This window comes from Mauremys reevesii, linkage group 17, assembly GCF_016161935.1.
Source record: "Mauremys reevesii isolate NIE-2019 linkage group 17, ASM1616193v1, whole genome shotgun sequence".
Classification (NCBI taxonomy): domain Eukaryota; kingdom Metazoa; phylum Chordata; order Testudines; family Geoemydidae; genus Mauremys; species Mauremys reevesii.
The window spans coordinates 29,996,046-30,018,168 of record NC_052639.1 but is presented as its reverse complement, the minus strand read 5'-3'; the positions used below and the strand labels follow the sequence as shown (position 1 = coordinate 30,018,168).

The following is a 22,123-nucleotide window of genomic DNA, read 5'->3' as shown; positions in this document are numbered from 1 at the left end:
CACTTCTGTTTCACTTTCTGTACCAATGATGAGAGGATTCTGTGAAGACAGACTTTTTTTTACAGAATCTGAAAAATTTCTATAGTAATCAAACATATATGCCCGTATTAAGCACCATAGACTGCCAAATTCCAGAGAAACAGAAAACACTCTAGACTTGTGCATGGAATCACTTTTATGTGTTATTTCAAATGCCCTTCCTGAAGTTCTTATGGTGATCTGCGGAGGGAGGGGGGGGAGAATTCTGAAGATAAAAGTAAATTCCAGTGCCATTTATATGACTGTGGAACCATGGGAAGCCAGGGGCACTGAATTTATCACAGTATTTACATTACTGTTACAAATCCAAATGTTTCACCTATTTTCTAGGAATACTTCACCTTGGTTAAAAAGAACCAAGCAAAATCACGGTGCAACGGTAATACAATTAGGGCATTACCGATGCACCCAAACTTGTAGATTGTGCAAGGAATATCAGGTTGCAACCTGTATAAGTGCAGGTAACTGTGCAAAAAGGGGCTAAAACTGTTTTTCTTTAATAATTGTATTCTCTGCCATGCATTGTCAGGGATTGAAGAAAGCACATGCCCAGCTTTCATTATCTGAAGATAACCTTCCAAATGTAAACCAGTGCAGACCTGTCTTCCTGAGTCTGCAAACTGGCAGTTCCAGAGCTTCTATTCCGCCTCACAATGCTGCCAAACACTAGCAGCTTTGGTCAGTTTCACTGCTGTTATTCAGAACCCCAGGGGTGACAGTATAACTGAGAAAAATGGTGCCACTTTCAGGAAAACTTAGTTCAAGCAGAATCAGGCACTGGAGCTATTCATAGAGAAGCTCAATGCCCGCTTCCCTCCTCCCATGGAGTAGGAGGAGGGAGGGGATTTCTCCCTTTGGGTCTTGAAAAAACAAGAGTGAAAAACAGGGTGCTGGGCTATGGGGGAGATCTGTGTGTGTCAGGGCACTGCGGGTCTGTGTGGGGCATTGTGCAGTTATGGTGTGGGGCTGTGGGGAAGGGCACTGGGAGGGAGGAAGGAAGGGAGGGGAAATCTGTGTGTATTGGGAAACTAGAGAGTGGGGGTTTCTGTGTGGGGTGCTGGGCAGCTGTGGTGGGGCTGTGGGCAGGGGTGTGCTGGGCGAAGTGTGTGTGCACAGCACTGTGCATTTGTGGTGGAAGAGTTGTAGGGGGGTGCTGGGCAGGGGAGCTCTGTGGCACAGCATGGGCGCACCCCAATAGGAAAGGGCACGCTGGTAGCACACGGCCAGGCGGACCAGTGTGCCTCTGGCTCCCAACGGGGCTGCGCACCTGTGTCTGTCTGTCTCCCCCCCAGCTCCACCAACGTGGCCTGATAGTTCACGCTTGCGATCTGGTCACCCTCCCGCTCCCTCCATCCTTCACTCCCTTCCCTGCGTCCCCCCAGCCCTGTCCTCTGTCCCGTCCCCTGTCTCCATCCGTCCCTGACCCCTTCATCCCCTCCGCCCCATCCCTGCATCCCCCCAGCCCTGTCCTCCGTCCCGTCCCGTCTCCTTTTATTTGTTTTAAACCTGCTGCCTATTAATTTCATTTGGTGACCTCTAGTTCTTGTATTATGGGAATAAGTAAAGAACTTTTCCTTATCCACTTTCTCAATGTCACTCATGACTTTATATACCTCTGTCATATCCCCCCTTAGTCTCCTCTTTTCCAAGCTGAAGAGTCCTAGCCTCTTTAATCTTTCATCGTATGGGACCCTCTCCAAACCCCTAATCATATTAGTTGCCCTTTTTTTAACCTTTTCTAGTGCTAGAATATCTTTTTTGAGTTGAGGAGACCACATCTGTACACAGTATTCGAGATGTGGGCGTACCATGGATTTATATAAGGGCAATACTATATTCTCCGTCTTGTTCTCTATCCCCTTTTTAACGATTCCTAACATCCTGTTTGCTTTTTTGATCGCCTCTGCACACTGCGTGGACATCTTCAGAGAACTATCCACAATGACTCCAAGATCTTTTTCCTGACGCGTTGTAGCTAAATTAGCCCCCATCATATTGTATGTATATTTGGGGTTATTTTTCCCAATGTGCATTACTTTACATTTATCCACATTAAATTTCATTTGCCATTTTGTTGCCCAATCACTTAGTTTTGTGAGAGCTTTTTGAAGTTCTTCACAATCTGCTTAACTATCTTGAGTAGTTTAGTATCATCTGTAAACTTTGCCACCTCACTGTTTACCCCTTTCTCCAGATCATTTATGAATAAATTGAATAGGATTGGTCCTAGGACTGACCTTTGGGGAACACCACTAGTTACCCCTCTCCATTCTGAGAATTTACCATTAATTCCTACCCTTTGTTCCCTGTCTTTTAACCAGTTCTCAATCCATGAAAGGACCTTCCCTTTTATCCCATGACAACTTAATTTACGTAAGAGCCTTTGGTGAGGGACCTTGTCAAAGGCTTTCAGGAAATCCAAGTACACTATGTCCTTGGATCCCCCTTGTCCACATGTTTGTTGACCCCTTCAAAGAACTCTAATAGATTAGTAAGACACGATTTCCCTTTACAGAAACCATGTTGACTACTGCTCAATAATTTATGTTTTTCTATGTGTCTGACAATTTTATTCTTAACTATTGTTTCAACTAATTTGCCCCGTACCGACGTTAGACTTACGGTCTGTAATTGCGGGATCACCTCTAGCGCCCTTTTTAAATATTGGCGTTACATTAGCTAACTTCCAATCATTGGGTACGAAGCCGATTTAAAGGACAGGTTACAAACCTTAGTTAATAGTTCATAACTTCACATTTGAGTTCTTTCAGAACTCTTGGGTGAATGCCATCTGGTCCCGTGACTTGTTAATGTTGAGTTTATCAATTAATTCCAAAACCTCCTCTAGTGACACTTCAATCTGTGACAGTTCCTCAGATTTGTCACCTACAAAAGCCAGCTCAGGTTTGGGAATCTCCCTGACATCCTCAGCCGTGAAGACTGAAGCAAAGAATTCATTTAGTTTCTCCGCAATGACTTTATCGTCTTTAAGCGCTCCTTTTGTATTTTGATCGTCAAGGGGCCCCACTGGTTGTTTAGCAGGCTTCCTGCTTCTGATGTACTTAAAAAACATTTTGTTATTACCTTTGGAGTTTTTGGCTAGCCGTTCTTCAAACTCCTCTTTGGCTTTTCTTATTACACTCTTGCACTTAAGTTGGCAGTGTTTATGCTCCTTTCTATTTGCCTCACTAGGATTTGACGCCCACTTTTTAAAGGAAGTCTTTTTATCTCTCACTGCTTCTTTTACATGGTTGTTAAGACACGATGGCTCTTTTTTAGTTCTTTTACTGTGTTTCTTAATTTGGGGTATACATTGAAGTTGGGCCTCTATTATGGTGTCTTTAAAAAGGGCCCATGCAACTTGCAGGAATTTCATTTTAGTCACTCTACCTTTTAACTTTTGTTTAACTTTTGTTTAACTAACCATCTGCTTCCTCACCATGGGGAACAGGGGCAGAAAATGCTTTTTAAAAAGCCTTTTGAAAAGTAAAAAGTAAAACAAGCCAAGCAACCCCCTCCCTTGCTTTGTGCTGGGTGCCCAGCTGTGGGCCTGTGGGGGGGGGGGAGGCTGGCGGGAGAGTTGTTCTGAGCACACTCCGGTCAGGGAAGGGGCAGAGTTGGCCAAAGGGGCAGGTTGAATCTTTAGCAGAGAATTCCTTTCTCCATTGTGTTAGCTAAGCGTTGCTGTTAAATGTCAGCCGACAAATGCAGCATTTGAAACAATCCGACTCTAAATCCCCCACCCCCTCAGTTGCTGTAGTTCTCACATCCTCTGCTCTTGTGATGTCACCACATGACATGGTGTCTTATTCCCATAGTGTCCTGTAGGTTAGACAGGAATAAGGTTATGAGGTAAAAACTGAAGCATAACTCCATCCCTTCCTCCTTTTGACTTTGGGAAAATAAATCCTGTCGCCTCCCTCAGTCCCAACCCAGCCCCACCGGCGCTGCTGCGGCTTGGAGACAGGTGCCCTCTCATCTGGCCCTGAGCTGCTGTGGGGAGAGTGCTTGAGGGGGCAGTTGTTTCTCCCTGGGGCAACCTGCTGCCCCATCTCCTCATTCCCAGCCCAACCCCAGAGCCCTCACCCCTGCGCCCTACCCTCTGCTCCAATGCTGAGACCCTCATCGCTAGCCGCACTCCAGAGCCTGCACCCCCAGCCGGAGCCCTCACATCACTGCGCCCCAACCCCCCCCGAGCCTCTCCCACACTCCAAACCTTTCAGCCTCACCCCTGCCACACACCATCCATCAGAATAAAGTGCCCTCAAGTGAGCTAGAGACCAACAGTGGTTCATAGTAATTATTCAGCAAGTATTTTAGAAGACCTAGGACATTATTGAAAATCATGACCTGCCAAGAGACAATTAATGGAGAGAAGCAGCCAGATTAATTCCATACATTGGATTGGTTGTGACTTATTTGCCTGTTTTGAAAAGAGACCAAACTGACCTGAGTCTCCTTGGTGTCGATAGCCCCCTGCTCAGCCAATCAGCACTGAGACTCTGAGGGGCAGGAGGCTGAGGGGTCTCACCAGATGTCCCAAAGGACGGCCCAGGACACCATCAGAGGGGATCACTCTCAGACCCAGACCCACCTCTTGGTGAGGACCTCCCGCAATGAGAGCAATACCCCTCCCCTGCCCGCACTCCAGACCCGTCCCTCCTAGGTAGAGGAGGCAGCTGGAAAAGGGACAAAAGAAGCAAGAGAAGAGGAGAAAGGAAGGAGGAAAGAGGAAAAGATAAACCAAAAAGGATACACCCCAATGTCCCCAGGGATTCCAATCATCAAAACCTAGGGAGGAAATCAAATTCTGCCACCTGAAGCCAGTGCTGTCTGGGCCTAGAATGCTGCCTGCGCCAGGTGGATCAGACGGAACAGGTTCCAAAGCTCTCTGAGCCTCTTACCTTCTCAAAGGGAAGTTTCTTTTCAGCACAATCCATGGTAGGAAAGGAGAAAACTCCACAGTCTTTCCTCCTCATGCTCACATCCATGAATCTGAATTCTCTCTCAGCCCTCGAGGAGAGACCTCGCGAAGGTGACTTGCGGCAGCAAAGCCGGGAGGTCTCAGAGACAGACCTGGCCCTGCACCTCTGTCCTGCCCGGCTGATGTCGGGGTCTCTCTCTCTCTGAGGTCACCCCCTCCCCACCACCTTTGCCCAATAGGCCGCGGTCCTGCAAAAGGCCTTTGTGATGTCACTGCCACACCCACCCCTCCCCTCAAAGCTGATGTCCTGCCCCTGGCCAGACTCGTTGGGTGTTTGAGTTGTTTCCCCTGGATCTGGGGTTGCCAACTTTCTGACCCAACAAAACTGAACACCCTCATCCCGCCCCTTCGCAGAGGTCCCAGCCCGCTCAATCCATCTCCCTCCGTCGCTCGCTCTCCCCCACGCTCACTCACTCGCTCCTTTTCATCTGGCTGAGGAGGGCTGGGCAGGGTTCCTTTTCAACTGGGTGTTGTCGGGACAGACCTGGGAAGGAGGCTGCCTGCCAAACACCTTTAAGAGGAGCCGTCCCTCCCTGTCAGAAAATCATCTCCCTCCTTCACTTCAGTGATGGCTTCAATTGTTCCTTATCCCGGCAGAGCCGGAGGATTGAAAGCAGCAACATCAAACCCCTGTGCAGCTAGCAGGAATGGACACACACACTCCCCTGTATCTCAACTGATATTTAGTTTTACTCTTGGTAAACTACAAGGCTAAAGGGACGGGCGGTGGCACCACATCTAAGGAATGAAACACAACACAATCATCATCCTTATGCCCATCGGTGCCTCTTGATTCTTCCTTTGTCTCTCTCTGACCACCGTCGCCCTCTGTCGGTTCACTGAGAGTGCCACACTCACTGCTTCCGACACACAAAGACTCACACACACATCTTGCATGCAAAACCTCACCAAGGAGTCAGATGCACCTGCTGGTTCCCTGCACCCCTGTTCTACAGAATCCAATCCCAGGGAAAGCTTGTCAGGCCCACAGCTGGTGGGGAGTCCTGGGCTGGAGGATTTAACCTACAGTGACGGCACTCGCAGGAAAGATGCTGAACGAGTGCAAGTTAAACATTGGGAGCTCCGCTTCCAGTCCCCTCACAGCTCAGTCCATCTCTCCAGGAAAGGGGCACATCTGAATTCCCAGCTGACACAGTCTACCTGAGTAGTTCTTGTTTACACCCAGTCAGCTCTGAGGCCTGTTTCGCACACTGGGTTTGAGGAGACCGTCAGAACCGACTCTCTGCAATAGCAAAAGCAGGAGGCCGTGTTATTGCTCCTGTCCCAGCACAGACAGACAACGAGGGAAATGGTCTGTGTTGGAGGGTGGGGCTCCCTGCCCTTGGCTAAAGACCAGCACCTTCCTTTTCCCTTTGTCACTCGTGAAGCTTTTCTTTCAGCAGCGAGCCCTAGAGCTCAGTTGCTGGAGCGCTGCGTTTGTCACTGACGCTCGGGGAGCTGCACCATCACTGGGCTCTTCTGCCAGCAAGTCCAACGAAAGGACTGATTTCCTCATGTAGCCTGCTCCGGGACCGTCAAAAGGATCTTGTCCCATTCTTCTTCATGGAAGGCCATCTTGTAGCCTGCAACAACATCCATGGTGTGATGGCAGCCCTCAACATCGTTCACAGTCCACATGAGTGGAGACTGTTCGTTGATTCATCGAAGACGAGTCTTAAAGATGTTTTACTGCATAATGGCAATGTTTTGCCATCAATTCCACTTGGTCATGCAGTCCATATGAAGGAAACCTATGACAACATGAAACAACAACATGAAACCTCTCTGAGGCTCTTCTCTGCTCCACAGGGACGTCTGTCTTCTCACTCAATTAGCAGTGGGAAAGGGGAAAACCCCAAGGAGGCTCCTCCTCGCGCTCACAGGCGTGACCCTGTATTCTCTCTCACTCCTCAAGGGGAGACCTTGAGAAGGAGACTCCCTGCAGCAAAGCCATTTCCCCCACCCTGCAGCCTCTTTACCTGCCCCTGCTCATAGACTCTCTGTGAGGTCACCGCTTCCCAACCTCCTTTGACCAATCAGCCCAGCTCCTGTAAAAGGCTAGTGTGATGTCACCGCCCTGGACAGCCCCTTTGCATCTTTGAGCTGCTCCTGCTGTGTCACACCCACACCCCACTCACTCAGTGTTACTTCTGGACACGAAGCAGGCGACACATGAAAACATCAGAGGCTGCTCAATGGCCCATACTTAGTTTTGCAGAGATTTGTAGACGTTAAGGCAAGAAGAGACCTTTGGATCATAGAATCATAGGACTGGAAGGACCCCAAGAGGTCATCGAGTCCAGTCGCCTGCACTCAAGGCCAGACTAAGTATTATATAGATCATCTCTGACAGGGCTTTGTCTAACCTGCTCTTAAAAATCTCCAAGGATGGAGATTCAACAACCTCCCTAGGCAATTTATTCCACTGCTTAACCACCCTGACTCTTAGCAAGTTTTTCCTAATGTCTAACCTAAACCTCCCTTGCTGTAATTTAAGCCTCTTGATTCTTGTCCTATCATGAGAGGTTAAGGAGAATAATTTTTCTCCCACCTCCTTGTAACAACCTTTTAGGTACTTGAAAACTGTAATGTCCCCTCTCAGTCTTCTCTTCTCCAGACTTAACAAATCCAATTCTTTCAATCTTCCCTCATAGGTCATGTTTTCTAGACTTTCATCATTCTTGTTGCTCTTCTCTGGACTTTCTCCAATTTCTCTGCATCTTTCCAAAAATGTGATGCCCAGAACTGTACACAAGAATCCAGTGGAGGCCTAATCAGCACGGACCTAGGCTGGGGAGACCTACAGAAGGAGACTCTCTGCAGCAAAGCCCCAGGGGTCTCTGAGATGGCCCCAGCCCTGCAGCCTGTCCTACCTGGCTGTTGTCATGGACGCTCTGTGAGGTCACCGCCTCCCAACCTCCTTTCACCAATCAGCTGAGGTGCTGCACAAGGCCCTTGTGATGTCACCGCCTCACCCACCCCTGCCCTGCAGGGCTAATGTCCTGTCCCTGGCCAGCCCCTTTGCATGTTTGAGCTGCTTTCCCTGTGACACCCCCACGCACTCAGGGTTAGTGCTGGGGATCAAGCAGGCAGCACATGGAAACCTCAGAGGCTCTCAATGTGCCACACTCAGTTTTGCTGAGATTTGGAGACTAAGGCCACAAGAGACACTTAGATCATCTCATCTGACCCCTCTGCACAGCCCAGGCCTCCTGTATGGCACTCTAGCAAGTTTTGGACCAAAGCAGACTCCACAAAGGCACCTCATCAAGGGATGGATGGAGAAAGCACCACTTCCCTTGGTGGTCTGGAGGAAATTGATGCTGTCGGGGGCAGGGAATTCACCCCAAGGCCACGCTTGGGAGTCTGTATCATAACACGCATGCACAACAGCACTGCACAAAGTTTGTACACGTCACCATAACTCTGATGGTTCCTAATGTTTAAAGGCCCCCAGGGGTGCAACTTGGAGCTGGGGTACCGCTGAGCCCTCTGTCTCCCCAGCCTGGGCTCCCTCTCACACAGCTGCTGGGAGAAGATGCAGCTCGCTCCCGGCCCTGCACTCACACAAACCTTTGCACAGGCAGGGACACACCCAGCTGCAGGGACTAGGAAGCTTCTCCCCAGCTCCCCAGCCTACGTCCCCGGTGCTGCAGCGTCTTGCCCTGGCCAAAAGCCTGACGGGATCAGTTTATTCCCCAGTCTGCTCCTCCCTCCTAGTGGAGAGGATCATGCACCAGTCTCTGGTCCTGAGCAGGTGCCCCAAGCACATCTAGCAAAACACGGAGTTTTAGGGGGAAATAGAACACACATTGATTAACTACTCAAAGATAGGCTTGAAGGGATTGTAAGCAATGAGCGCACAGCTCAATGCAGGTTACCCAAGAACTGACCCAAAAGAACCCTCTGCTTTGGCCCCAGCGGCAGATCTGGCCCAGAGCTGAGGGCAGGTGCTTCCCTGGGGCTGTGAGAGCTGAAGCTCCAGACTCACTTTCCTGCTCAGCCCCAGCCCTTTCCCCCAGGTCTCTCCCCTCACCGGCAGGCTCCGGCTCAGGGGCTGGCTCCAGCCACCGCAAAGAGTCCGAACCCTCCCCGCCCCGCAGAGCTGGGCACAAAGGGGGCTAATGCAGATCTCTCCCCATACAGACCCAGCTGGGGGCAGCAGCAGCAGCCCAGGCACCCACCGACCCCCCAGCAGCTGATTTGTGCAGCAGCCCCCAGACTCCCAATGCCCTGCACCGGACACACCTGCCGGGCTCACAGCTCCTCCCCACCCTCCCAGGGTGTGATGGGCTCATGCAGGAGTCTGACTCCTACCAGCTCAGTTCAACTCTCCGTGGGACCATCTGGTGCCCTGTTGGCTTGTGGCCAAGCCCTGGAATCTCTGCTTCTTTCTCTGGAGTTGTGCAAGAGCAAGTCTTTCCCCTCCTGCCGGTGAGTTGATCCCACTGGAGCCAGGCCTCGGTCTGGCCGGCTTGACGCAATGGCCGCAATGGGCCGGGCCCTAGAACTTGACACCCTGTGTGACGTTATTGATATAAATGGGGACCATATAGAACATGGGTTGCAACCAAGGTCCTGTAGTGGCACCAAATCTTAGGTAAAGGGGGTCATATAAGGTGTCTAAGACCAGGTTATGGGTTGCTGGTTATGATTATGCTGTCTGTGTGCATGTGTCATTTTTAGTTGAAGTTATGAGTATTGGCTCTATACTGTCTGTATTTCAAGTTGGTGATGTGCTTCTGGGTGATATCCCAGACAAGTTGGTGTCAGCTCTGCTTAGCCTGCTTGATGGCCCATTAAGGACCATCAGCTACACAATTGACCCATGGAGAGAAGGCAGACACGCCTTATGACTCAGCGAAGTATGCAGGGACTGGCCCATGTGACTCCAGACTCCATTTTGCTGTAATTTTCCACAGTGGGGACAAAGAGATTCTTACACCTGGAAAAGCCTATATAAGGCTGATGCATCATCTCCATCTTGTCTTCAACCCTGCTTCTTACCTCTGGAGAGACTTTGCTACAAGCTGAAGCTCTGCACAAAGGACTGAGGACCCATCCAAGCGGGTGATGTACTCCAGAGACTTGATTTGAACCTGCAGTTTACTCCATCACTGCTGCAAGCCTGAACTAAAAACTTTGCCATTACTGTATGTAATTGATTCCATTTAACCAATTCTACCTCTCATCTCTATCTTTTTCCCTTTGTAAATAAACCTTTAGATTTTAGATTCTAAAGGATTGGCAACAGCGTGATTTGTGGGTAAGATCTGACGTGTATATTGACCTGGGTCTGGGGCTTGGTCCTTTGGGATCAAGAGAACCTTTTTCTTTTATTGGGGTGTTGGTTTTCATAACCATTCATCCCCAGGACGAGTGCACTGGTGGTGATACTGGGAAACTGGAGTGTCTAAGGAAATTGCTCGGGTGACTTGTGGTTAGCCAGTGGGGTGAAACCAAAGTCCTTTTTTTCCGGCTGGTTTGGTTTGCCTTAGAGGTGGAAAAACCCCAGCCTAGGGCTGTGACTGTCCTGTTTGAGTAATTGGTCCTGATTTGGCACTCTCAGTTGGGTCCCGCCAGAATCGCTCCGTCACAGTGGCGTAGTCGTGCTTGGATCCACAGAACCAGGTCAATTAAGCTTTGGGTCAGAACCCCACGCTATCCAAATTCAAATTTTGGGTTTGAGAGTTTGGTTGGTTAAAGATCAGTGACCATGAGACAGAAAGCATCAGGAAAAGCAAGGAAACTGCAAGCCTTAAGAGACAGCCTGCAGTTTGAATATGAGCAAAAACTGGCAGAAATTCGAATGGAAGAGAAGGAAGCCTTGGCCCAGCTGGAGAAAGAAGCTGCTAAGAGAGAAGAAAAAGCTCGTAAGGGGCATCTGGAGCTGCTGGCTGCTGAGGAGGAAACTCGACAGATGCAGCAGGAAACTGCCAGACTTCAGCTCCAAGTCAAAAAAGCAAGGGAAGAACGGCAGAAACTGTATCCTCTTGAAAATCCAGTTTATAACTGTGTTGATATGTGGTGTCACTCTGGGCAGTTTTCTGTGTTTAACCAGTTTTGCTATGGCTGGGGAGAGGGAGTTCTAACCTGGAGAGAAATATCTGTTTGTCTGTGCAAGAAAGCAGTGTGTCTGTAAATGAAGTTTCTGAATGTCTGTCTGATGTCTCAGAAGGAAATCTGAAGTTAGATCAAGAGCAGAAAGATCTCATTGGTGAGGAAAATGTTTCTCAGAAGCAGATTAAAGTAGATGGTCAGGTTAAAGCCCTAACTGAGGAAGGAGAGGGTAGATTTGTGATGGGTAATGGATTGTTGGCTAGTACAGCTTGTAAAAGTGAACATGAAATGAGTAACTGTGATTTGCTGGAAGTAGCTCAGTGTAGTGAAAAAAGCAGCAGCTTATCCATTGGGAGTGGCAATGTGCCTGGTAGGGAAAGTTTGGAGGAGCCTAGGCAGCCTTGTGAGCTGATGGCTTTGTCTAATCAGGAGTTTGGGAAGGGAGGGATAGTGGAAGATGAGTGTCCCTATCCCTTACCTGTGTCCTGTGGGGAGAAAGGTGACAGTGAAGGGAATGTGCCTATGTCTGTCAGGGGTATTGACTTGCCTATGGAGGAAGTTACCCCAATCTCCAAGCAGTTGTCTGTGAACAGCCCTGTGTGCTGGGACAAGGGAAATGAGATCCCAAGCTATGTGTCTGGTGAAAGAGAATGTGTCTCTGGCTCTTCGGTGTCTGTGGAGCAGACAGAAGGGGCCTTTCAGCCTGTGATGGTTGAGGGTGATTCAGTTGTCTCGGAGTTGGTTGTAAATACAGCTAAAGCCCAGGAAGGGAATGGTCCTGAGTTTGTGTCTGCTGGGGAGAATGGCACTGTGACTAGGTTGCATCCAGTTAGTGTCATAGCAAAATCCCAGAGAACAGACAATTCTGGTGCGTGTAGTTTGCCAGTTGCTAATGTGTGGTTGGAAAAGGGTGTTGCAACTCTGTCTGATCAGGGTGATACCCCAGCCAGGGCACAAGGAGAGCATGAAGGTGATTTAATTGTGTTACCTACTGACAGTTTGACAACTTGTAGCAAGAAGGAAAAGATTCCTGAACTTGTTCCAGGCCAGGGAAAGGAGATTGTTTCTAACCTGTTATCTAGGAAGTCTATAAGTTTGCCTGAAAGGGGATTGTGTAGAAATCTGCCTGATGGGCCTAAGGTGATTATGAATGTAAGTAAGAACCAGAAAGAATCTGTGATTGCTCAGGAAAATGTTCCTTTAGAGCAAGCCCTAGGTGAAGCAGGGAAGGGCAGAATTTCTGTGAGGGGTGAATTGCTGCTTAGGGCAGGTCTACACTAAGAATGGGGGTCGAACTAGGGTACGCAAATTCAGCTACGTGAATAGCGTAGCTGAATTCGAACTACCCTAGTTCGAACTACGTACCCGTCCAGACGCCGTGGAACCGAACTCCGCGGCTCCAAGGTCGACTCTGCTAACTCCAGCTGCCGAGGTGGAGTACCGGAGTTCGAACTAGCGCTTCCGGAGTTCGAACTATCGCGTCTAGATCAGACGCGATAGTTCGAACTCCGGAAAGTCGAACTCACCGCGTCGACCCGCGCGGTAAGTGTAGACTAGCCCTTAGAAAAGCTCCTGGGGAAAGGAATCCTCATGGTAGCCTGTGCAAGCAGTTTACTGCAACTGAAGGGTGTAAAAGTGATTTAATCAAGGAAGTTTCAGTTCCTAACAGCCAGAAATTTTCTGTTGTGAGTGGATCCACTGACTTTCCTTTTGAGAGATCCAGTGTGGGCAGCTTTGGAAAGGTCTCAGATGGAGTAGGAGCTGTTAACAAAGTTGAACAGCCCTATAACCACGAGGCTGTGTGTGGCCAGCCTGTTGGGAAGACAATGGTGTTGGAACAGGACTGTCTCCATGCTGATTCTGTGAGTAAGCAGTCTGTGCTTCAGGGTCTGAGGACAGATTCAGCTACTGGTGTTTCCGAGCAGAACAGTTTTATGGCTGAATGCTTAAGGATGCAGGGGAGAGCAAGCCAGCTCTCACCCTCAGACCCTTTGGATTTGTGTGGTATCTCTGTAAGACAAAGTCCAGCCTTGGAATCCATAGCAGCTAAGGAGTTAAAAGCTAGTGTCTGTGTTAATGCAAATTACTTGGCTGGCAGGGAGAAGAAAGACTTGCTAATAGCTGTTAGCACAGAGAGCCCACCCCATCAGCCAGTGAATTCTGTTAAGCAAGAGAAATCAGGGTCTCATCCTGCAGGACAAGAAGGAAAGAGAAGACTGAATTTTGCAAAGGGAAGCCACAGGTTAACCCTAAAATGCTCAAACTCCAATGGTATTGAGCCAAGGGTGTGGCATGACAAACATGATTGTAAATGGACACTTGCAATGAATTTGTTGTTATTGCTAATGCTAATTTTTGTAACTAATGTGTTGCTATTGCCAAGAACTGTAACAATGTACAATGTGCCTAATCTTTTGGAAAATCCATTGAACATGTTGAAAGGAATACATGGAAACACACTTTATGTTAAAGGGCCTTGCTATACTGATGTTTCACAGTTAATGCCTGTAAACAGTATTGAAACTTTTCACAGGGGAAAATACATTCCAGACCTGATGTGCTGTATGAAAGGGGAAACTGAGGCACGCTACCATATTGCTTTCATGGCTAAATGCCAAGATTCCTGTACTATGAACAACCTCAATATCTACATTGGTTTAATGTTAATTGGGTTCCAAACATTGGCCAAAGCTGGTATGGATAAAGTAGCTGTTTTCTTTAGCTCTTGGCAAAATCACATGAAACATACAGGAACCATGCTGCAAAAGCTAACCAAGTTATACCTTGAGTTTGTAAAGAAATTCAATCATGTTATTGAACATGACTTTGATAAACCATTTCTGTTATACGCTGGTACGGCCTCTAGCCCAACACTAGCTGTAGTGAGACAGACCCAAGGAAAGGGGGCTCTTGGGATGCAGTCAGCGATGTTTGTGACATCCCTTTCTGTATCAATTTTGCGTTGGGGGTGTGACGTTATTGATATAAATTGGGACCATATAGAACATGGATTGCAACCAAGGTCCTGTAGTGGCACCAAATCTTAGGTAAAGGGGGTCATATAAGGTGTCTAAGACCAGGTTATGGGTTGCTCGTTATGATTATGCTGTCTGTGTGCATGTATCATTTTTAGTTGAAGTTATGTATATTGGCTCTATACTGTCTGTATTTCAAGTTGGTGATGTGCTTCTGGGTGATATCCCAGACAAGTTGGTGTTAGCTCTGCTTAGCCTGCTTGATGGCCCATTAAGGACCATCAGCTACACAATTGACCCATGGAGAGAAGGCAGGCACGCCTTATGACTCAGCGAAGTATGCAGGGACTGGCCCCTGTGACTCCAGACTCCATTTTGCTGTAATTTTCCACAGTGGGGACAAAGAGGTTCTTACACCTGGAAAAGCCTATATAAGGCTGATGCATCATCTCCATCTTGTCTTCAACCCTGCTTCTAACCTCTGGAGAGACTTTGCTACAAGCTGAAGCTCTGCACAAAGGACTGAGGACCCATCCCAGCGGGGGATGTACTCCAGAGACTTGATTTGAACCTGCAGTTTACTCCATCACTGCTGCAAGCCTGAACTAAGAACTTTGCCATTACTGTATGTAATTGATTCCATTTAACCAATTCTACCTCTCATCTCTATCTTTTCCCCTTTGTAAATAAACCTTTAGATTTTAGATTCTAAAGGATTGGCAACAGCGTGATTTGTGGGTAAGATCTGATGTGTATATTGACCTGGGTCTGGGGCTTGGTCCTTTGGGATCGAGGGAACCTTTTTCTTTTATTGGGGTGTTGGTTTTCATAACCATTTATCCCCAGGACGAGTGCACTGGTGGTGATACTGGGAGACTGGAGTGTCTAAGGAAATTGCTCGGGTGACTTGTGGTTAGCCAGTGGGGTGAGACCGATGTCCTTTTTGTCCAGCTGGTTTGGTTTGCCTTAGAGGTGGAAAAACCCCAGCCTAGGGCTGTGACTGCCCTGTTTGAGCAATTGGTCCTGATTTGGCACTCTCCGCTGGGTCCCGCCAGAATCGCTCCGTCACACCCTGGCTAGAGATGCTGCCGTCCTGTGGGGTGACCTGAGGGCTGCAATTCTCGCAGCTTCACCTGATGCCCACGGGTTTGGCCCTTGCACTTGCTGCCGCGCTTTGGCTCTTGCCCACACGGCGCGTAACGAAAGGAGGGCCAGGCCCAGGCTTGATAGCCAGGGACAGGCAGGAGGGAGGAAGAGCCCCAGGCTGGAGCCCAGCACAACTTCCTCCTCTGGGCCCCTCGAGCAGAGGCAGCTGGTGCTGACAGCGCCAAGGGAAGCTTAAAAGCCACAGAGCAACCGAGGGTGGGGCAAGAGGAGGGGAGGACCATGCCCGCGTGTGGACTGCAGACAGCCCCAAAGACACCACAGCCAGCCTGCTCCCTGGCACACCAGACACCCACTGAAAGGCACCCGCAGACCAGCATGGGGGCAGCTGCTGATGCTCTGTGGCCAACAGCAGAAGACGGTAGGAAAGCAGGGCCTGCCCGCTGCGGGGCCTCTTACCGTTCCCGCCCAAGGTTGCTCATTTTGGCAGTGGGGCAGGAGATTTTACCCCAAGAGGCTTTTCCCAGCTGGCGGGAAGCAGAGAAACACACAGGCTCCAAAGGTGGCATTGAGCAAGCCCCCTCAAGCGGCGGGACAGGCGCACACTTGGGAGAGGGAAACTGCTCTGCACGCCAGCCTGGGTGTGTGCCCATTTCTCTGGCACATCAGGAATGGCAAAGGCTGGTCTGGAAGCCACTAAGGCTCACGTTCTAGCCTTTGGGACGCCCTACGCCCCAGGTCCATCCCGGGGCTCTAGCTGAAACCAGAGCATGGGCCTGAGAGGCCAAGAAGAGGCTCCAGTCCTGAAGAAAGCAGGAATTTCTGCACAAAGGGAAAACTAAGCCAGCACAACCATGGAGGGTCTTGACCCCTCAACTGCCAAGTCCTTTGGAATCAGGAGAGAGGAGCAGGCCCAGGAAGCCCCGTCTCCAGCTGACCACAAGCACTGTGGGGCCAGGTGCTGGGAAAGCCAAGGGGAGCAGAGACAGCAGAGGAGAGAGAGGGAGAAGCAAAGGGTCCAAGTGTAAAGGGGGGCATGGTCCCTATATTGTGGCTCATTTTTCTGGCTTATACACACCCCCAGTGGAATGGGCCAGCTAGGATGTGAGTCCTCACTCCCACTCCCTTTACCCAGAGGCCTCCCTGACCTCAAGGACTCTCCTTCTACTCTGTGTGTGGCAAAGTCCTCGTAACCCTGGTAAGGCTGGGCCCAGGGTGTCTGGGGTTCAACCTCCAATCTTGTTGTGGTCACTTACAACAGGGGCTAGGTGTCCCCACTCTGGGGTTCTCTCTCTGCTCTGGCCGCTCCTGACCAGTGGAGCTGCTGCATCTGCACCTGGATCCAACCTCTACCCAGGATCCTAGATAATTTCAGCTACTACTGGCTGCGATGGGAATTGAGACAGCACAGCTAAAGGCTCCAAAGCACACGGGTTCACATTAAAACATGAACCAAGATTACTAACTACAGAAACCAGAAGTGAAGTGATATCAAACAGATCCAAGCAGATTACCTAGTAAATAAACAAAATTGCAAACAAAGCCTAAAAGACTAGGAAGATTGGGTCTGATTTAGCAAGTGCTCACCCTGACTGATGACCCACACAGGCTTGCAGATGCTGAAGGCACAAGCTGCACTCGCTTTCCAGCTTGGGCTCCCCACCCCCGCGCCAAGTCATTTTCTTTCGGAGCTTCTCTCAGGTGTTCAGCAATGGGAGAGTATCCAACAACCGATGATGTCACTCCCTGCCTTAGAGAGCTGTTCCATGTGGCCGATACTCGTTCTTCCAAACTTGGTTCCCAGCCCAGTTTGTGGAGAAACACGGGTACCCAAAATGGAGCTCAGTGTCATGTGGTCCGGTCACATGCCCTTGCCCACCTTGCCGAGCCCATTGCTCAGAGGCTGCCTGGAGCATTCTCCAGCAGGCTCACCAGGTCGGGGATAAGATTCTCCTAAGGCCTATTGTTTCCCCTGCTGGCCCTTCCCAACCAGCTGTCTACACTGGAAGCATCTTTCCTAGTGGCTGTCACCAGGTGTAACCACATTTGAAATTAAGATACAGAGTCAATATTCATAACTTCAGCTACCAAACTGATACATGCATACAGACAGGATTCTCATATTCAGCAAATCAGAACTTTGCCAATGATACCTTACACGACCCATCTTGTACTAAATGCATCATCATGACGATGAATCTGGGGTGTAGTATCAAAAGCAGGTTCTCTCCCTTCCCCCAGCAGGTTGGCAGGAAGGCCCAGCAGTTCAGCAGCCAGGGCTGTGGCAGGGAGGAGGGGCTGACCAGGACTTCTCCTCTGCCTGGCCTTTGCTGAGACCAGGCAAAACCAGAGAGTCACTGATCAGCTCAGGGTCAGCTGCTGGTGGAACCTGCTCCCAGACATGGACAACTGGATATCTGGGAACCAAATGTGCCTGCTGCATGTGGGGATTAGGAAATGGACGTTTTACTATGGCCAGCCCTAGTCAGGGCACTGAGAGAATTTCCTCCTGTGTGGAGGAGTCTCTGATGTCCAGTGTGGTGTTAGCTCCAAGGGAAGCATTTTCCACGCTAAGGACATCTGAGAGGCTCTTCCTGTGTGGCTCTGCTGATGCTTGATGCCATGTGAGCACCAAATGAAGCTTCCCTCACATTCAAGCTCCTCCTCCTCCTCTGAATTATGTGATGGGGAATAATGTGTGAGCTCAGATTGAATCTTTTCCTGCATTTATTGAAGGTTCTCTCTTGTGTGGACTGTCTGGTGTGAAGCAAGGCTTGATCTTCAAATGAAACTTTGATGTTTATGAAGTTACGAGCTGGGAGCGTAACCCTTCTGCCCCTCTGAGTTGGCAGCAACAAGAGCCGGGTTCAGTATCCAGCAGTGCCGTTTCAATAATGCAATACAAAAACCAACTCGAGCCCCCATCCAGTGACCTGGGACAATTACATACTACACCCCCCGGGCGCCTCTAGGAGGCAATACTTCCTCTCGCAAGCACAGAGTCTGAGTGTAGCAAAATCCTTTTAATAAAGGAGGGAAACAATGTGGCATCATGTTGGGGAAACACCACAAAGAGGATTCATAACATAAACCATGAGCAAAAGACCCACCAAGTAAGTTTTGGCAGTGTCCTGTTCCCCTTTTCCCCTCAGGGTCTTAAGTCCAATCACCCCAAAGTCCAATAACCCAAACGTCTCTGTCTCTGGTCAGTGCCGCCCCAGAGTTCAAAAGTTTATCAGCAGAGTTTTACTGCCCCCCCAGCCTGGGTGGAGATGGGGGGGCACACAGGGTGTTAAGAGGCGCCTTACGTGGTCCAAGGCTGACTGCCCTGCCTCTCCATGGGGTTCTGCTGCAGCCTTCACCACAAACAGCTCCACTCCACCAGCCGCTCTGTTTCTCCAGCCGACCCGTGAGCCGCTCCAACCGTCCCCGCAAACCACTCCCCTCCGCTCGCTCGCTGTTCCATGGGCTGCTCCAATCATTCTGCAACTTTGCAATATATCTTCAGGCTCCCCCACTAGTTAACACAGCACCCAGTAAGTTCAGCTCATTTATTGATTTCAGCTTCTAATAGGGGAGCCCCAGTGCTGGTGCATAATTGGCCCAAAGTGAAGTCAGTTCAGCAGTCTCTAGCTAGATTCTTAACAGAATCAAACCCAGCTCTACTATTCAGTGGAGAGAGAAAAAGATGCAATTGGTGCTCTAGACTCTTAAAGAGGCCCCATCCCACCAGGTACACATGCTTGTCCCCTACCTCTATCAATTTCCTGGGTTTTGGAACCCGTGTCCCTTGTCTAGTGAGTGTTACTTAGACGAAGGTGAGACCTTCTGTCATAAAACAGTTTCATAGTCCCTCATTCACATACTCAGGGTAACAACACTTTATTCCTCCTGCCCCAGTAACAGAGAAATTGGGGATCCCACAGCTGTCAACGTGACCATTTTGGGTTGCCGTGGGCTCATGCTAGGCAGGGTGGGTGTGCCTATGCAAACATGATCAGCCCCTGAAATTCTGTTCCACACTCGCCATAATTCACCACCAGATGTCAGGGTAGAGCTCATCCTGACTCTGCTTACACAAGCATTCATGGGGTTTCTCTCTTGTGTGGATTCTCCCAGGCTTAATGAGGCTTGAGCGCTGACTGAAACTGTTCCCACAGTCCAAGTATTTAGAGAGTTTCTTTCCCGTGTGGATTCTCCTGTGGCAAATAAGGCCTGAGTGCTGACTGAAGCTTTCCCCACACTCAAAGCATTGATAGGGTGGCTCTCCTGTGTGGATTCCCCCATGCTAAATAAGGCTTGCTCTCACTGAAACTTTTCCCACAGTCCAAACATTTAAAGAGTTTCTCTCCCGTGTGGATTCTCTTATGCTTAAGAAGGCTTGAGCGCTGACTGAAAGGGCTGATGGTGCACTGAAACTTTTCCCCACCATATATGGCCTCTCGCCTGTGTGGATTCTCCTGTGGCAAATAAGGCCTGAGAGCTGACTGAAGGTTTTCCTACAATTTATGCATTCATAAGGTCTCTCTCCTGTGTGGATTCTCCCATGCTTTAGAAAAGCCAGACTGCCGACTGAAACTTTTCCCACACTCCGAGCATTTCTAGGGTTTCTTTTCTTTATGATTTGTCTGCTGGGCTGTGGTTTCCTGGGCACCATTGCCTCCTCTCCCACATTCAATGGAGTCATCCACTTTCTTCCATGGGCTGTTTCCAGCTTCCTCTCTGACCTGTGCCAATGACTCCAGGCTTTCTCTGTTCCCAGCACTGGGAAAAGTTCCTTCAGCTCTTCTCAGAAACCTCCCCGCAGTTCCACTTCCTCAGGGCCTTCCTGCTGTGGATTCCCCTCCTCGTTCTCACTCATTGTCTCCTCACCTGCTGGGGAGAGAGAGGAATCCAGGCAGGAGTCAGTGCCTGGGCGGGTAGAAAGGACACAAAGGAGTAGCAAAGAGGGAAAACACAACGCAATCACTGAAGGGGCTTATAGCACATTTGGGGATTTTCAGATTTTCCTTCACTTGCCAGATAGTTTCTGTGTCAGTGTCACTGACTCCTCACCTGTGCAGGTGCCTCTTTGGGATGTTAATTCCTCGGAGGCCTGGAGATCCAGGACGCAGGGCCAGCTCCAGGCATCAGCACAGCAAGCAGGTGCTTGGGGCGGCCAACGGAAAGGGGTGGCGCGTGTGGGGCTTTGGTGGCAATTCGGCGGTGTGTCCTTCAGTACCTCTCGAAAGGAAAGAAATGCCGCCAAATTGCCGCAGAAGAATAAAGCAATGGTGGTAGAGCTGCCGCCGAATTGCCGCTGATCGCAGCTTATTTTTTCCCTATCGCTTGGGGCAGCAAAAACGCTGGAGCCAGGACCCACGGCTCTTCCCCTGCTTCCAGCTGGGTAATCAGGGCAGGTTTGGGAATGGGGAGTCCTGCTCAGGGGGTGAAATCAGGTATGAGCACAGTGCACTGAGGACTGGGGCAGTATTTGTCACAAAGGGTGCGTCTTGAGTTTAGGGTTTGCTGGGGAGTTGTGGGATGTGAACAGATGGGAACGTGGTCACTGAGTCCCCGTGGGACAGGCTGATGTCTGGAGGGAACGGGAAGTTCTCACAGCGTTACTGGGAGCGTTCAGGGCGTGTGGGCTCTGGGGGACTTGCTGAGGCACACACAGCTCTGGTGTTAAACCCCTGCCTGTGTCTGAACCCCCAGAGGCCCCCCCACACCTGGAGCCAGTCCCAGGAAGGGAGGTGCACAGAGATGCTGTGTGTGAGTGAGAATTAATGCAGAGAGGCTAAGACACTGCTCCTGCCCCCGCGACAGCTGGAGGGACGGGGATGAATTAGCATGTCCGTTAGGTCCATGACTCCCCTATCCCACTGGAGGGGGTTGGACGTGAACGCCTCTCTCACACTGGCGCTGCGGACTATGCGACCCATTCCCCTCTAATGTCACTGACCCGCTGCAGAAATGCAGACCCCCGTGGCTTCACATAGCTGAGGGGACAGGAACCCTTACCCAGCGAGGTCACAGTCCCATAGTTCTCCTGCAGGACGTCCCTGTAGAGGGCTCTCTGAGCGGGGTCCAGCAGAGCCCCCTGCCCCGTGGGGAAATACACAGCCACCTCCTCGAAGCTCACCGGCCCCTGAAATAACAGGTGCCCCCCACTCAGTGCCTGCTGCCCCAGCCACAGCCCCACCATTCATGGGGGAAGCAGCACAATAGGACGGGTCTGGGAAGGCCAGAGGAGCAGAATCCCACCCCACCCTGCCCAGAGTGGCCAGCAGGCTGCAGGGAACAGAGAGAAGGGGAGAGCTCCTTGTCCCTCCCAGCAGGCGGAGGAGGGCAGGGTCTTCCATTTCCCACCCACCTGCTAGGCACAGGCTGAGGTGGGAGGCAGGGAACAGGGACAGGAATCCCAGCCCTTCCCTTTGTATTTCCTCGCAGTCTCTGCCTGGGGGGTTCAGGCTCCAGTGCTCTGCTCTGGTTTCCCAGCCCTGCCCAGGGGGTGTTTCCAGCTTCAGAAATGGGGGAATGTTCACACACTCCCAATGGGTCTGTTCATAAACCAGGCCCTAGGCTGAGCATGTCCCAGCAGGTTTTTCAGTCTCTGTCCCCCTGAGTGTTTCCTGACTCTCCCCCTCAACAACAACCCACCCCACCAGCACCCCCAAAAACCCAACCAGAGCTGGATGCACCACAGCCAATTACCAGGCCCCGCGCCAGGGAAGATGGGACGCTCTGGAGAAAAACGGGGTCGTTATTCTGCAGCCTGTCAGGGTGAGAAGGGAAATTCGGGAGGTTTCTGAATTAGTGTTAGTCCATTTCACACCCCGACCCCCCAGGCTCTGTCCCTGCAGACAGACACTCTAGACTCTGCCAGGCTGGGAGAAGCCTCAGTGACGCTATTACAGCACAGACCCGACCTCTCCCACCGGGACTAAACCCACCAGACGCTGTTACACTCTCCCAGGAA

At 50.3% G+C, this 22,123-nt stretch overlaps 1 long non-coding RNA gene across 1 annotated transcript; it reads right to left on the bottom strand.

Annotated features, from left to right (window-relative positions):
• Window positions 1-18,648: 18,648 nt before the first annotated feature.
• On the bottom strand, window positions 18,649-19,110 carry LOC120385208. The gene is made up of 2 exons (XR_005589350.1): window positions 18,917-19,110; window positions 18,649-18,791 (listed from the first exon to the last, which is right to left on the bottom strand). It is a non-coding gene; the product is annotated as an uncharacterized LOC120385208 (long non-coding RNA).
• Window positions 19,111-22,123: the final 3,013 nt, after the last annotated feature.